The 16,963-nt window shown below is 40.4% G+C and overlaps 1 pseudogene across 1 annotated transcript in view; it reads left to right on the forward strand.

Moving 5' to 3' along the window:
- The window catches only part of LOC149194314 (pentatricopeptide repeat-containing protein At2g13600 pseudogene), a 47,551-nt pseudogene extending 31,018 nt beyond the window's left edge, over positions 1-16,533 (forward strand). Inside the window, exons 2-3 of the transcript XR_016255084.1 lie at positions 15,854-15,964; positions 16,131-16,533. The product of XR_016255084.1 is annotated as a pentatricopeptide repeat-containing protein At2g13600 pseudogene (transcript). The remainder of the gene's footprint in view (positions 1-15,853; positions 15,965-16,130) is intronic.
- Positions 16,534-16,963: the final 430 nt, after the last annotated feature.

Raw genomic sequence — 16,963 nt, forward strand, 5'->3', positions numbered from 1 at the left:
GATGCCATGTCAGCCCCCATTATTCATGGAAAATGGGTTAGCCATGTGATTATGATGAAGAAGACTCTAGAAGAGTCCATATAGTAATTTTGGTTAACATTTGAGGTGGTCAAACCTAACCACTAGTAGGCTATCTGGCTGTGTCATAATCGGGTCACTAGGAGAAAAAGGGGTTCCATTATTTTCGAGTGCATTTGTTCCATAAATGAGCAAAAGTAATTGAGAGGGATAGGAGATAGAGCACATGGAGAGGATTTGTGCAATGTAGTAGCCCACGGGCCACAGGCCATATTTCTTTGTACTCGTAGTGATTTTTTATTCGAAAATAGAGAGTAGAGCGACCTCACCTTCCAACTAGATTTTCTCCCGAAAGGGTTTCCTAGGTCATATCTTGTGTCAATCGTGGTTTGTGAGTTTTTATTTCATTGTTCTCTATTTTCTGCATAATTTTAATGTGCACGAATACACAATTAACCGTAATATACATATCCAAAAACGTAAAGAAAAATAAAACCCTAATAGTGTAGAATTCAAATTTTTAATTATAGTTTATCAGATATATTGTGACAAACTGTCTAGTGGAATATCCACAATAGTTTACAAATCATATTGGTATGAAAGCAAGATTCTTTGGGTATATTATGGAGATTTGCAGGGGATCTAGATCGGCTAAGCCAAAAATCGTAAAACCCTAGTCATTGTCGACGAATTTGTGAAAACCCTCCCGATCCTACAAAGGAGAGGTTTTCACTGCTGGAAGCGCAAGTTGCAGATATAAACGGTAATGTAAATCTCCTCATGTCAACCCTGAGCGATAAACTTGGGCTATTTGGAGAAGATGGGGTTCTAACGCAGAGGGAAAATAAGAGGGGAGATTAGGAGATCAGGAAGCAGTAGAGAACCAACCGCAGAAAGGACCTGAAAAAGATCAATCTAGTACGAATGTTGTGGATCATTCACAATGACTATTCAAAATGGAGGTAAAGGTCAATATCAAGTAGTACTAAGGTCATATTGACACTTTGAAGCTAAATCATTAGTTGCAGCGATTAGAAGTGTATTTTAGTGTCTATCATATTGGGGAAGAACAAAAGATTTCATATGCGCGGTTGAAATTAGAGGGACATGCCTTGACTTGGTGGGAAAGTCACACAAAGACCTTAAGAGGTATGAGGGAGATTCTCTAGTGATTAAGTGGGAGGACTTCAAAACCCTCATGAAGTCACAATTTTATCCTATTGGGTATGTAGAGAACCAGTGGGTCCAGTGGCACTACTTCAAGCAAAAGCCTAGGCAGAGCATATATAAGTACATTACATAGTTCAAAAAGATGGCTATAATGCTGGGTACCTCCTCAAAGAACCCAGATGTACTCAAGTGTTTGGGGGGTCTACACAGCCATCTGTGGAAGCATGTGATGCTATTCAAGCCTAGATCAGTGACGAGGTTTGTGAACAAGCATAGTACCTAGAGAACATAGGCATGAAGAAAGGACAATCAAGTGGATCGAAGTAGAAAGAGCAACGAGTTGCTTTTAAGGAGGGGAAGAAGAAGTGGAAATGGGGAAAGATAAAAAGACGAAAACCACAACACTCCAGTGCAAATATCCCAACAACCACTGCAACATTGATGACCATATAGAGGAGAAGTGCTAGAAGTTGCATCCATAGCTTAACCTGAAGAACAAAAAAAAACAATAAGAAGAAGAATCTCATGGCCATTGATTTGAGCAACCAAGTTGAAAGCAACTCAGATGTGGATGAGAAGATTGTTTGTACGTCAATGCAAAAGGAGGTGAATTTAAGTAGCCTTCATCAACAAGAAGAGAAAGAATGACCAAACTCTTCCATATATAGATATGGGTCATGAAGACAAAGATTGATGCTTTGTTTGACTAGGCAAATCTCATTGCAGCAGAGTTGGTCTAACAAATTAGGATTGGAAGGCTTTGGAAGTTTGTGATCATCTGAGCTCATATCCATTGGGATGGCTAAATAAGGATGCCGAGTTCAAGGTAACAAAACTGTGCAAAATTAGATTTGCCATGAGTGTTGATTTTATTGATGAAGTAGAACTAGATGTAGTTCTCCTTGATGTATGTGGAGTCGTGTTTGGAAGTCCCTACATGTGCATGCGAGATGAAATATTCACGTGGAGAGCCAACCAATACCAACTCGTCAAGGATGGAAAAATCGTTCACCATCAATGTGCACAAAGACAAGTAAATATTTTTGCCAGTAACTGCCAACCAAGCCAAGAAATTGATCAGTTTAAGAAGATGTTTTACTGTTTTGAAGAGAAAATCAATTTGTAGAAGAGTCTATAAGAGGCAAGGCATCCCTGGAGGGGTGTACTAATAAATATAAACAACAACGGGATGAGTTGCTACAAGCATATAGGGATGTGTTCCTAGTGCTTAAAGGGTTACCACCCTAGAGGGAAGTGGAGCACGAGATCCAACTATTGCCAGACTTCCCCATTGCCAAACATTGGGTTGTACAAGTAGTGTGTTGTAAAAGAGAGTGAGGTGGAGAAATAGGTGCAACTACTACTAGAACAAGGTGTCATTCGATTGAGTATGTCACCATGTGTGTCACCCATCATCATTGTGCCAAAGAACGATGAGACTTGGCGGATGTGTATCAATTACAGGGCATTGAACAAAATCACACTCAAGAACAGGTACCCCCTGTGAAGGATAGAGGATTTGCTGGATTTGTTGCAACAAGCGAAATACTTCACCAAGCTAGACTTAAAGTCTCAATATCAACAAGTTCGAGTCAAAGAAAAGAATACTTGGAAAAGCACCTTCGAAACTAGGCAAAGTTTGTATGAGTGGTTAGTAATGCCATTTTGCCTATGCACCAACTACATTTATGAGGTTAATGAATGATATGCTTTGCCCTTTTATAGATTCATTTGTTATTGCCTATTTGGATAATATACTGGTATATAATGCTACCTAGGAGGAGCACATCGCACGTTTGATGTAGGTGCTAAAGACATTAAAGAAACACAAACTACTAGCAAATCTCATGAAGTGTGAGTTCGCATAGTAGTCTCTGGTGTATTTGGGGTATGTTATAGGTGGAGCAGAGTTGAAGATAGATCTTGCCAAGATGGAGGCCATCATGAAATGGCAGGTGCCTACTAATGTTTATGAGGTTAGGAGTTTCGTTGGGGAAGCACAGTACCTGAGGAAATTCATAACCTCCTTTTTAGCAGTAGTAGCTCCACTCCACGACATAACAAGAGGTAAGAGTTGGTAGTGGGAAATTGAAGTGACGACAAATGCTAGTGGGTATGCTATGGGAGTGGTCTTGATGTATGGAGGAAGACTTGTATGCTACCATCCTGATATATTTCATGGGGTAGTTCTTAACTTCCCTACCTATGACAAGGAGCTTTATGCCCTGGTGCACATTGTGGAGAAGTGGAAGTAGTTTGACGGGAAAGGAGGTAGTAATCCACACAGATAACCAGCCACTACAGTACTTGTAGGCATGGAGTAAGCTATGACAGACCAGGCATTACAAGTGGATGGGGTTTCTACAAGAGTTTCATTTAGTGATCAAGTGGAAGGGAAACACAGACAAGTTGGCCGACACGCTTTCAAGGCCACCCACATAAAAGATCACAACTTTGGGAACTTTGATGCACATGGAGCCATTCAACCATGATGCATACATAGAGGCATATTCAGAGGATGAGGACTTCAAGGAGGTGTCCCAATTCTCAGCAGTTGCAGAACTAGAGTCATGTGCATGATGGTGACAACACCGTTGACTACCATCTCCAGGATGTGTTACTTTACAGGTTGCATAAGTTATGTGTTCCTAAAGGTGAGTGTTTGCAACTAATCAAAGAGGCTCACACCTCCAAGCTTGCAGGGGTGTAGGGAAGACAATGGCCAACTTGCAAAGCTTTGTGTATTAGCCCAAGATGCAAGAACATGTAGCTAGGTTCATAGGAGGATGCATGCTTTGTTGTGCCAACAAGCCTAGTAACAGGAAACAAGGTCTATATCACCCCTTACTTATACCCACTTATCCTTGGGAAATAATTTCCATGGACTTTATAGGAGGTTTACCAACAACCAGGAAGGGAAATGACTACTTGTTCGTGGTAGTTGACATGTTCAACAAGATGTGTGTTTTGATGCTCTATAAAAAGACCATCAATGGGCAAGAAGTAGCAAACTTGTTCTTTGAACAGGTTTGGATGCACTTTGGGATACCAAGGGGCATCATTTCAGATAGGAACACAAGATTTCTGATTGCATCTTGACTATATTGCGGGAGGAGATGGACACAAAGTTGAAGAGGTCTACAACATTCCATACTTAGACAAATGGGCAAACAGAAGTAGTCAACAAGACTTTGGTGCAGCCTTTGAGGGATTATAATCAAAGCATCTAAAGACTTCAGATGAAAATCTGGAATATATACAACATTCTTATAACTGAGCAATCCACAATTCTATTGATAAGTCCCCATTTGAAACTTGCTTTGGATATTTCCCGCCTTCATCTCTGGATGTTGCATATGGGCAACAATGAGGAGTGAGGGATGATATTACAAGGGATGCCTCGAAGGTTGAAAATTTTGTTGAGAAGATCAAGCAAATCCATATATAGGTACAGGAGACACTGCAGAAGTCACAGGAAAAATACAAGGCTAGGCATGATCAACATAGAACATATAAGTTGTTCAAGGTGGGAGATACAGTATGGTTACAATTGAACAAGGAGAGGCTATAGGGTCCTGGTAAGAAATCAAGACTCTGTGATATGTTCCATTTGAGATACTGGAAAGGTGGGAGATAATGCCTATAGACTCAATCTAACCCCATACATGCGCATATAATTAGTTGTGAATGTGGAGAATCTAAAGCTCTATGAGCCTTCCATGCTAGATCAAGAAGAGGAATAAGTCCTACCTTCTGTGGAGGATTTGGCACTAGATGCTCAGGCAGAGTTGTTAGAGAATACAGTTTCTCAGAAGAGGTCAGAAACTACAAGACATGGGTAGCATGACCTTTGGTAGATTAGTTTGGAAGGATAACTTCTAGGGAAAGCTAAATGGTATGCTCAAGAGAAGGTGGAGGAAAAATTTCCTCACCTCATTCAGTATAAACTTTTGGGGACCAAAAGCCTCCCAAAATGGGGAGGTGTGATCCGGATTAGATCATTGTATTGTTTGTTGTTAGTTTATGAATTGTTTTGGTAGCATCAAACAAGTGTTCTAGTCTCGATTTGTGTTTGAGAGGCTAAGGAACACGAGATTTCTAAAACCCATAAAAGGTTTTGGGAGAAAACACCTAGGGACCATTCATTAAAATTCATTGATCAATAATTAAAAGTTCCTAAGTCTAACTTAGGAAATTTGATTAATTAATGGGAATTGATTGAGAAGGTCGACTGAGGCTCTAAAGGCTTCTAGAAAATAACATGGATCAAGTATTAAGATGATCTTAGCCATTGATCAAGATTAGATTTTGGCCGTTGATGCTCCAATAAGAGATTATAAGAGCAAGTCGATGGGATGGAGATAGACACAGATACAAGAGGGAGAGCAAGGCATGTCGAGCTACCCAGCGCATAGAGATTCAGCATGGGAAGAACTCAGACCAGAGGGAGAGCATCAAAGAGAGGGAGAAACAAAAAATTCTTGAGGAGAAATTTCCAACATTTCTTCAGCTTCAGAGTGGCAGGAGAGAAGAGGCAGAATCAACTGCAAAGAGGACGACAACAACCCATGGAAGCAGCAAGAAACCCCAGTGCAAGTGCTCAAAGAAAGGTCGTTTCAGTTGCTGGAAACCGGGAGATCATCCAGGGGGCAAAGCGCGTCACTTCTAGAAGCAGAGGGAGGCTGGGCGACTCAGTTGGAGTTGATTTGCAGACAATGTGTGTGATTTTAGTCCAACAATGCACATTTTTGATTGGAGTGTGAGTTGCTATCAAGGAGTGCAAGCATGCCAGTGGAGGCTGAGTTGATTTCAAGAGGGAGGAAATTCTCTCCCAGATATTTGCTGGAGGATTGCTAGTTGGGCATCCATATATTGTACTCTCAAAATTTGCTGCATAATAAAAATAAACCCTCATTTGCTGCATCGATTTTCCCTTCGGGGACTATTAGTCCAACAATTATTGTGTCAATCTTTATGTGTGTGCATCTATCTCTGAGTTCTTGATTTTACTTCCACAACATATTTTTTTTTGAAGAATTGCAGTCTGATTTATTTGTTAAATGCCCTAAACAATTAAACTGCTAATCAGTTAGGAGAATAAATTTCGGTTGTTGTAATTTCAAGGAAATTTCACATGGTATCAGAGCATTATTGATCAAGTTAGAAGCTCAAAGGCTAAAGATCAGTAGAATTGTGGAGATTCAGAGGATGACCTGAAGCACATGATTCAATTTTGTGCAGGCCAAGCCAGAAGTGTGAATTGCTAGGCAAAAATCGATTTCTAGAGGCAGTGTAGGAAAAGTTCGATTTTCTCAGAAGCATAGTTTGCAGGCAGTGTGGTTTTCGGGAAGCAGTTTCGATGCACAGATCAATTGATTTGTAGAGTAGATCTGGGCACAGAAGATTTGCAACAAGGGTAGCAATTGCAGATCTGCGTGGGACAAGAAGAGGAGCACACAAAAATTATACCCAGGACTTCTCTAGTAAAAATATCAAATTTCTTTTGTATGGTTGCAGATGGATTCAACATTCAAGGGGCTACGGATTTATCTTCCAGGTTGGAGGATGAATTCGCTCAGATAACTTGCCTCTCTAGCTCAACTTCATAGGGTGTCTGGTATATATACAGTGGAATGTCAACTCATATGACAGGAGTTAGTGAATACTTCTCTAGCTATAAGGAGGAGCAAATGGACTTCCAGATTCAAATGGGAAACAAAAATAAATGTACTCTAGTTGGAGCTTGTACCATCGAGATTCAGAGAGAGATTGGGGCAACTACCAATGTTACAAATGTGATGCATGTGCCCGACTTAGGTATGAACCTAATTCAGTATCTCAACTACAAGATAAGGGATATGATGTCCACTTTGTGGGGAAGAAGGTGTTCATCAAACACCAGAATTGGAAGAAGGTGACGCAGATTGGAGTTTGCAGGTTATACAAGTTGTAGCTCAATTCTCCACAGGCACTAGTTAGCAACAACAACAATGATTGCAGTAGCAGTGGGAGAGACCTGAATGAATTATGACATAGGAAAATAAGACATTTACACCATGGAACACTTAGGATGCTCAAGGAGACAGTGATGGGTGTTCCAGAATTGAGCACATAACACGATGATGTATGCAGAGGTTGCGTACTTGGGAAATATGCTAAGGAAACATTCCCAAGAAGTGACAGTAGATCAGATGGTGTGTTATAGCTTATACACTCAGATATTTGCGGTCCAATGTCCACTAGATCTCTCAGAGGGTACGAGTACTTCGTCACCTTCATTGATGACTATTCCAGGAAAACTTGGATCTATTTCTTGAAGACCAAGGATGAGGTCTTTAGTTGCTTCCAAGAGTTTAAGGCTCTAGTGGAGAATGCGACAAGGAAAAAGATCAAGGTGCTTTGCTCAAATAACAGAGGAGAGTACACAGATAGTGACTTCATCAACTTCTGTGCGAAAGACGACATTAAGAGGGAGTGGACGACTTGATACAATCCTCAACACGATGGAGTAGCAGAGTGGAAGAATAGGTCTATAGTTGGGGCGGTAAGAGCCATGTTGTATGACCAGGACATGCCCAAGTTTTTGTGGGCAGAGGCATGTAACACGATAGTGTATATACATAATAGGGTTCTTGACAGGGCGTTGGGGAAGATAACATTGGAAGAAGTCTTCTCAAGGAAGAAGGCAGAAGTTAGTCACTTTAGGATCTTTGGCAGTATAGCTTACTGCCATGTACCAAATGAAAAACACACTAAGTTAGATCAGATTGTAGAGAAGGGGTTCTTCGTTGGGTATAGTGAAACCTTAAAGGCATACAAGATCTATATTCCTAGCAGGAGGAAGATTATTATGAGACATGACGTAAAGTTCATGGAGGACATAGCCTTCAAAATATCTCGCGTGATGCCGTAGATGATCAGAGTTAGCCAACAAAAGCTCCTTGGTCCAACAACAGGGGCAACCGCAGAGACAACTGCAAGGACAGTCGTAGGGATATAGTATAGTTACTGGTACGAGCACGACCTCAGGTGCAGGAGATCCAGTGAGTTTGCAACAGACGAAGCAGCAGAGGCAAGATGAGGAGCTAGTCGATCCTCCCACCACTAGTGGACGAACCAACAGAGAAGTTCGTCAAACGTTGAGGGATGCAGAGGAGTTCATAGGAGCTCCTAGGACAAACAGGAGAGAACACAAACAACCAGATAGGTACCAAGCATTGGTGGCACAGGTTGTTGAACCTTCCAGCTATCAGGAGGCCGCACAACATTAGGTGTGGGTGGATGCCATGGTAGAAGAGTATAGCTCTATCATGACAAACAATGTTTTGGAGGTAGTGCCGAGACTTGTGGACAGGTCAGTTGTGGGCTCTTGATTGATTTACAAGATAAAGTACGCTGCAAATGGTAGCGTGGAGAAGTACAAAGCTAGGTTCATGGCCAAGGGGTATGCGCAAAAGGAAGACATAAATTATGAGGAGACCTTTGCCTTAGTTGCCAGATATACTTCCATCTGGTAAGTTATATCTCTAGTAGCGCAGATGGGATGGTAGATTCACCAGATGGACGTCAAGGCAACATTCTTGAATGGGCTAATAGGGGTGAAAGTATACATCGAACAATTAGAGGGATTCAAGATACATGAGAGGGGCACACATGTGTGCAGACTGAAGAGAACACTATGCGGGATCAAATAGGTTCCCAGGACATGGTATGGTAAGATAGAGAACTACTTGCAGCAGATGGGATTTCTCAAGAGCAATGGAGATCCCAACCTTTACTCTCTGATGGTAAAGGTTGAGCCACTCATTTTGGTATTGTATGTGGATGACGTCTTTCTGACTGGGTCATCAGGGCTCATAGAGGATTGCAAGAGGAACCTGGCAGCAGAATTTGACATGAAGGATTTGGGGCTAATGCATTATTTCCTAGGCCCCAGAGGTATGGCATAGGGATGGGGAGTTTTCTTGGTCAAGGGTGATATACTACAAAGATTTTGAGGAAGTTCAGGATGCAGGACTGTAAACCTATGTCAATGTCAATGATTACTAATTGGAGGATGTTGACACAACTTTGTATAGGTAGCTCATTGGTTCCCTCATGTATCTCGTCAACGCTAGGCTAGATATTTGCTTCGTGGCCAACACTCCCAGTTAGTTGATGGTTGAACTTAAGAGAGTGCACTGGACAACAACGAGGCATGTTATTTGGTATTTGTGCGGCACAGTCGAGTATGGGTTGAGGTATACTCGAGGTGATGGTGTTAGGTTATGTGGTTACACAAATGTAGATTGGGCAGGCAATTTAGTGGATTGAAAGAGCACATTTGGGTGTTGCTTCAACATTGGATCAAGGTTTGTATCTTGCTGTAACAAGAAGTAGAAGTCCGTAGCACTGAGCTTTGCAAAGGCAGAGTACATGCCAGCTATCATGGCTACATGCGAAGCTATTTGGCTCCAGAAGTTGCTGGTGAGTCTGTTCCATCAGAAGATGGAGGCAACCAATATCTATTGTGATAATCAAAGTTGTATCAGGCTCTCTAAAAATTCAGTGTCTCATGATAGATTGTAGGATATAGACATACGCTACCACTTCATCAAAGATTGTGTGCAGCGTGGGTCAATTTGGGTACAACATGTTCCCACATAGCAATAGGTTGCATATATACCCACAAAAGTTCTAGGGTGAACTAAGTTCGTCTACTTCAGAGAACAGATGGGTATGGTGGAGAACACCTTCCTTGCTAAGAAGGAGTGTTAGTTTATGAATTGTTTTGATAACATCGGACAAGTTTTCTAGTCTCGATTTGTGTGTAAGAGGCTAAGGAACATGAGATCTCCCAAGCCCAGAAAATATTTTGGGAGAAAACACCTAGAGACCACTCAATTAAAATAATTGATCAATAATTAAAAAATATTGATTAATTAATGGGAATTGATTGAGGATACCGACTTAGGATCTAGAGACTTCCAGAAAATGACATGGATCAAGTCTAAGATGATCTTAGCCATTGATCACGATTAGATCTTGGTCATTGATGCTCCATCGAGAGATTATAAGAGAAGTCGATGGGATGGAGATAAACATAGTTACAAGAGGGAGAGCAAGGCAAATCGAGCTACCCAATGCACAAAGATTCAACATGGGAAGAGTGCAAGCAAGAGGGAGAGCATCAGAGAGAGGGAGCAACAAAAAATTCTTGAGGAAATTTTTCTAGCGTTTCTTAAGTGCCAGAGTGGCAGGAGAGAAGAGGTCGAATTAGCTGCAGAGAGGGCCACTGTAGCCAACTCGAGTAGCAAGAAACCCCATTGTGAGTGTTGCAAGAGAGGTCGTTTCAATTGTCGAAAGCCAGGAGATCATCCGGGAGGCGGAGCGAGTCACTTCCAGAAGCAAAGGGAGGTTGGACGACTCAGTTTGACTCAATTTGTAGGCAGTGCGTGTGATTCTAGGCCAACAATGCTCCTTTTTGGCAGTGTGAGTTGCTAGTAAGGAGTGCGAGCAGGCCCGTGGAGGCCGAGTTGATTTGTAGAGGGAGAAAATTCTCTCCCAGGTATTTTGCCCGATATTTGCTAGACGATTTCCGGGCATCTAGATATTGTACTCTCAAATTTTGTTGCATAATAAAATAAACCTCATTTGCTACACTAGTTTCCCCTTCAAGGTTTTTCCGGGGATTGTTAGTCCAAAAAATAGTGTAATTAGTGTCAATTTTTATGTGTGCATCTATTTCTTAGTTCCTTATTTTACTTCCACAACATATTTCTTTTGTGAAGAATTGCAGTGTGAATTATTCGCTAATTGCCGTAAACAATTAAACTGCTAATTAGTTAGGAGAATAAATTCCAATTGCTGCAATTTCAATGAAACTTTGTATTTTTCATCCATATTGATGCTTTTAGAGTGGAAAAAATAGAGGAATCAACAACTCATAGGACCATTTTTACTGGTGGGACCCAGTTTGGAAAATTAATGTTTGAAACCTTTTGGGAGCATTTTGAGACATCAAACAATGTTTTTTTTGGGGTAAACTTATGCCACTTTAGCAACAACTCACAGGACCATTTTTACTAGTGGGACCCAGTTTGGAAAATTAATGTTTGAAACCTTTTGGGAGCATTTTGAGACATCAAACAATGTTTTTTTTGGGGTAAACTTTTGCCACTTTAGCGCCACATTTTTTTTTTCATATTCTACACATAGAGACATTTTCAACGATGCAAGAATCACCTCAATCAGAGTCCATATGCAAAAGTTGTGCCACTCAGAAGTTGACCTTCCTGTTTTCACCACCATAATTCAAGAGGATGCCACGTCAGCCCTCATTATTCATAGACACGGGGCTAGCCACGTGATTATGATGAAAGAGACTTTAGAAAAGTCCATATTGTAATTCTAAAAGTTGAGGTAGTCAAACCTAATCACTAGTAGGCTATCGGGCTATGTTATAACCAGGCCACTAGGAGGAAAAGGGGTTCCTTTCTTTTAGAGTGCATTTGTTCCATAGATGAGTAAAAATAGGCGAGAGGGATAGGAGATAGAGCACATGGTGAAGATTTGTGCATTGTAATATCCCAGGGGCCACAAACCATACTTCTTTCTACTTGCAACCATTTTCTATTCAGAGAAAGGGAGCAGAGCAGCCTCATCTTCCAGCTGGGTTTTTTGTTGAAAGGGTTTCGTAGGTCATATCTTGTGTCAATCATGTTTGTGAGCTTTTATTTTGTTGTTCTCTATTTTCTGCATTATTTTGATTTGCATGCATATGCAATTAACCGTAATCTACAGATCCAAAAATCTAAAGAAAAATAAAACCCTAGTAGTGTAGATTTTGGATTTTTAAATATAGTTTTATTAGATCTGTTGTGACGAACTCTCCAGTGGAATATCCACGGTGGTTTACGGATCACACTTCGCCCACCCCGTTACCACCCCAAGGTGAATATGCCCTAGGGGCCATATAGAGATGCCATTATAGCACATCATTCACTGTAGTTTGCAAGTTGCCCACACAAATATGATGCTGCAAACTAGTAAAGTTTGACCCTGACAAGATTTTGGTGAAGATATGTGCAAGTTGATTGGCTCAAGGAACAAAGATGGGCACAATACATACCAGAATGTAGAGATGACAGATATACTTAATCTAAAGCTGACCATGTTTAGATTTCTGATGATCCACAGGATTAGGATCAAGTTTTATAGTTCTTTGATCGAGGGGTAGGGCCCTTTTTTGCAAGACCCCACTGTTCAAGAATCATCCTCATCCAGACAAGATAATTCCTAGATGGGATAGTGCCGGCATACTCAACTTATGTAGAAGATAGAACCACAGTCTCTCTTATTAGAACACTACGAAACTGGTCTAGAACTAGTAGTAAACAAGTAACCAGAGGTGGAATGACACCATCAAGATCACCAGCCTATCTGCATCAGAGGGTCCTTGAAGATGTATTAGGAGCTTCTGCTGCACAGTGAATACCCATATGAATGATTCCTTTCAAATAGCACATAATACACTTGACTGCCTGCCAGTTACTCTCTTGTCAAAAATCAGACCATGGTAAGCTAAAAACTGAAACACCAATGAAAATGACAGCTATACAGTACAGTAACCTACAAGCACATACTGCCAGTAGTATGAACAGCAAACATGTGGATCTGAACATTCAAAACAACATCACTTCTTTATATCAAATCTGAAAACAGTAACCTAAACCTAAAATGCTATAGCTCAAAAACTCAATCTCTCGAACCACCAGAGGTTTCCCTATGCCTCCTTTATAGATGAGGAAGAAGAGAGAAGATACAATATACCTGGAAAAATACGAAGGGCCCTCAATTGACAATTTGATAGAGTTGAAGCCTAACCCTAACCATCACAGCTAGTGTGCCAACTTACATGGAAAAAGTGCCTGAGTTAATGCACACCAACTGGAGGATAACTGTGGCATGTGTGCATGCACTCTACTCTTTGGAATCTTTGTCCTCACTCAGTTCCTCATGCATACACACTAACTACCTAGCAATCTGTGCCCTTCGTATAGATTATGCATGTCTAACTGAACTGAACTTAAATAGGAAACTGAACTGAACTGGCAATTACTAAATCTGGAACAGCAGTGAACTGAAGGTGACAAAAAAGAAATAAGCTAAGTTTGGTGCATGCATGCACCCTCTCCTTTCCTACTAACTGCACCTCCCTCCTGTTCTACAGCACATGGGAACCCAGGCAGACTGCTCTACAGACCTGCTTCTTTGTGCACTCTGGTGCTGGGGATTTGAATTCCTGAAATCTGCCTAGGAGAATAAAACTAATGATTTCATACTCTGTTAAAACCTTAAGTACTCCTGCTGGTCCCTGAAAATCATGCCAAGCACCAGACTTCAAGAAGAAAGAACTTAGCACTACTTAAAGAAACTATGCCCGAAATCAAACTGGCTGTGCAGGATTACTCACAGGCAGAGATGCTCCTACATCATATTGGCTAGTGATTTGAGCCTGATTAAGAGAGGACCCTGGTTTCAATATATCATTATCTATCTCAAAATCTTTAGGAATCAGAAGTCTGTGATAGCATTCAGGTATGAATGGATCTTCAAATCTTCTGTTCATCCAAGCAAACAACCCCCCATCTCTGTAACTAATATTTCATCAAATTTCCTCATCTTCAAGAGAGAGGACCAAATGCTCTGTTTCATGTTCAGATGTACCAGGTTATTGGGATTATGACAGTAAATTAGACATTCATTTCAACTAAATTAAATATAGTTTTAACCTAGGAATCTGAAATGGCTTTGATATTTCATCCTATTACTATACCTTTTTGGTTCTACTGATGAAAGACAACAGATGGCCAAACATATCTGCATACGTCCCCAATCCAATGGCTGGATAAATTTGGCTCATAACAAGAACAACTGCCGGGTTTCTTTCTTGAGTTTTCCTTTTCAGAGCTCTTTTACTTTGTGTTGAGGGGAACCTCTTAACATGCCAAAATTGAACTTCATTATTCAACCAGACTCAAGCTGGGTTTAAAAGCTGGCTTATTAAAATTAAAATGTGTACTTTACCTTGATCTACAATTTTTTCATCGCTGGGAAGATGTTTATACTGTCTCTGAAGGGACGAAAAAGTACTTAGTTTACAAAATCTTTACAGGGCCTGGGTTATTAACCTCTCTGTGTACTTAGACCATATCATTGTCAAAAGCCCTACTCTTTCTGTTGCCTTGCACAGTCAACTGTTTTATGTCTTTAAACATTTAAGTCTAAACAATAAAAAAATTCAAAAGCATAAATCCAAAATTTAGAGGACAGAGGCTTAGCTGAGTTATCTTGTTTTCTGCTCATCAACCACAGGTGGGCAGGGTTCTTTATCAATTATAATTGGGCTTGGAATCTTATTTTCTAGCAAAGTATTGATGTCTCTCATTACCCTGCGGTTGAGGTAAAACATGTTTGCTTGGTTTTGGAAGACACCTCTGATGGATGTGAGGTTGTCTTCTATGATGTGCATCATTGTCTTCAAGTATTCTTGGTTTGAAGGCATTTTCTGCACAGGATCCTTCGAATCTTGCTGAGGGTGTAGCAGTAGCTCTTCAAGGCGAGCCAAAGCTTGATGAAACTCCTGTTTAAGCTGTGTAGCCAAAATAATAACATTTATCCATGTCCAGAGTCACTCTGGTCATGCACGCGTTCCTCCGCTGCTCTCGTCAATTCCTCTCTTCAACATTGGCTGATACATCTATTCTCCTTTTCGGGATGGAACTAAGAAATTTATAGTGAAGTGTCTTTGTTTGCTGGATGGTTGGTGGCCTAGTGGTCCTTCTTCCTGCACAGGAACTCCATGGCTTTTCCCTCCGAGCTCTCTTTGCAAGTGTTTCACCCACTCCTTCCATTCTGTTCGTTCTATGAGAATCAAGCGCTCCGTCCCCCCTCCCCTGAGATCTGTCTCCCTGAACTCTTTTGTTTTTGGCACTTGAAGGAGGAGTTTACAGACTGCTCCCCATTTCTTTGCATAGAAATATGATGGGAGTGAAGCTCAAATAACAAAATAAGCAGCTGAATAAAGGAGTCGGGGCCCCTGAATAGCCAAGAGTGTATTGCACCTGCAAATTTGAATAATGGAGTATGACTTCTCTAAAATGTACTCAAATGAGTAATATAATATTAGTGAGTGGTAGATATGAACTGATGCAAGAGAAGGGATACAAAAGAGGGGCTAAAGCCCTAACCTGTGACCCAAATTACCTTTATGGGGTGATTAGACACTTATTCAGCTAAGTAATCATATATTCACTAATTCTCTATTTGAGGCCTTATTTAACACAAGTGGCATCATACAAAATATCAAAGGACTAAAGATTAATATTATTGCAAACGGTGAGCTCACAGACAAAATTTCTCCTGTACAAAGTTGTTGTGTTTAGGTACACAACAAGAACACCTATGAAAATTAATAATAGGATGTGAAAAATCAACTGTAGCTAGTTGTTAGTTTGCTACACTTTGCTGAGATTTTATCTTCGTAGTATTAAGCAGAAACCCTTAATATACTTTCACCCTCCATTCTCGTAATCATGGCACTGCATATATTTAAAGTGATACATCTTCATTTTAGAAGCCATGGTATTGTGTTTTATGTTCATTGTATGTGCTATCTGTGCAGGCTTGTCATTTGCGGTTCTGCAGACTTCAAATTCACATCTCAATAGTTATTATGGAAGTGGCATCTTGCTGAAGTTAACTGCATCCGTTCCTTACATTGGTTGTCTAATGGGTAATATTATGATCCCTCACCCAGAGTTATTGAATTATTCTCGCATAGCTATATGGAGGTTGTGGTTTCAAATAATCTTCGCTAGAGTTGCAAGTAATAAGGCCAATATCAACTTTGTAGCTCGTGCATTTAGACTGATTATTCTCATGGATTTACATTGTGGCAGATGGAAGCTACTAAATCCTGTGGATTTATATCTTGATGAAAGGAGGCTGTTTATCTTGTAGATTTATATCTTGTTGGATGGACCACCCTGTAGTTCATCTTAATTACAGGTATCCTTGACCAATGAAGCTATATCGTTGGAACAACAGGATCCAGTCATTATGTATCTCCTGCATAACTTTCATTTAAATGACTGGATTGGTTCTGCAGTATAGTGAAGGTCCCATCTTAAATTGAAGGAGAATAATGACAAGGAACGTATGTTTATGAACAATGGTTATTGGTCCATACAAAAATCAGTGAGTGAATAACCAGGATCATGGAAGCGAAAGCCTCTCAAGATAACTCACCTGCCAAGTTAATTACTCCATCCGCAGGGCACAGACTATCATTTCAAGCAGCCACCTAAATTGAGATATTAATAAGCAAAATTTCCACAAAGTTGATTTTGGCTGCAGATTTTGCACAGTGATATTGAAGGCATTTGATAACATTAGTTAAGAGCATAATGCCGAATAATGTTTTGCAGAACAAATTTAAACTTTTCTTTTTTATAAATTGCTCCTCATTTTATGTTAATTCAACTTTGCCTAGACATTTTGAATGATGATTTGGAAGACTCTTCAACACTGAAAATGCTCCGCTCTCTTTTTTCCTAGTATTTGGACAAGGCTTATATGTCTATACTGGGATGATTGAGGCTCAGATGGAATTTCAATACATGCGCTTCGATCATTAATTGCTTTCACTTATTACTTGGCTTATCTTGATGGTTGCTATGCTGCAGAGATTTGGGAGATCGTTATTGAAATTCTCTGAATACAATAATGCTAC

This window comes from Pinus tabuliformis, chromosome 2_2 (assembly GCF_031772625.1).
Source record: "Pinus tabuliformis cultivar Carrire ecotype Pingquan chromosome 2_2, CPIR1, whole genome shotgun sequence".
Lineage (NCBI taxonomy): Eukaryota > Viridiplantae > Streptophyta > Pinopsida > Pinales > Pinaceae > Pinus > Pinus tabuliformis.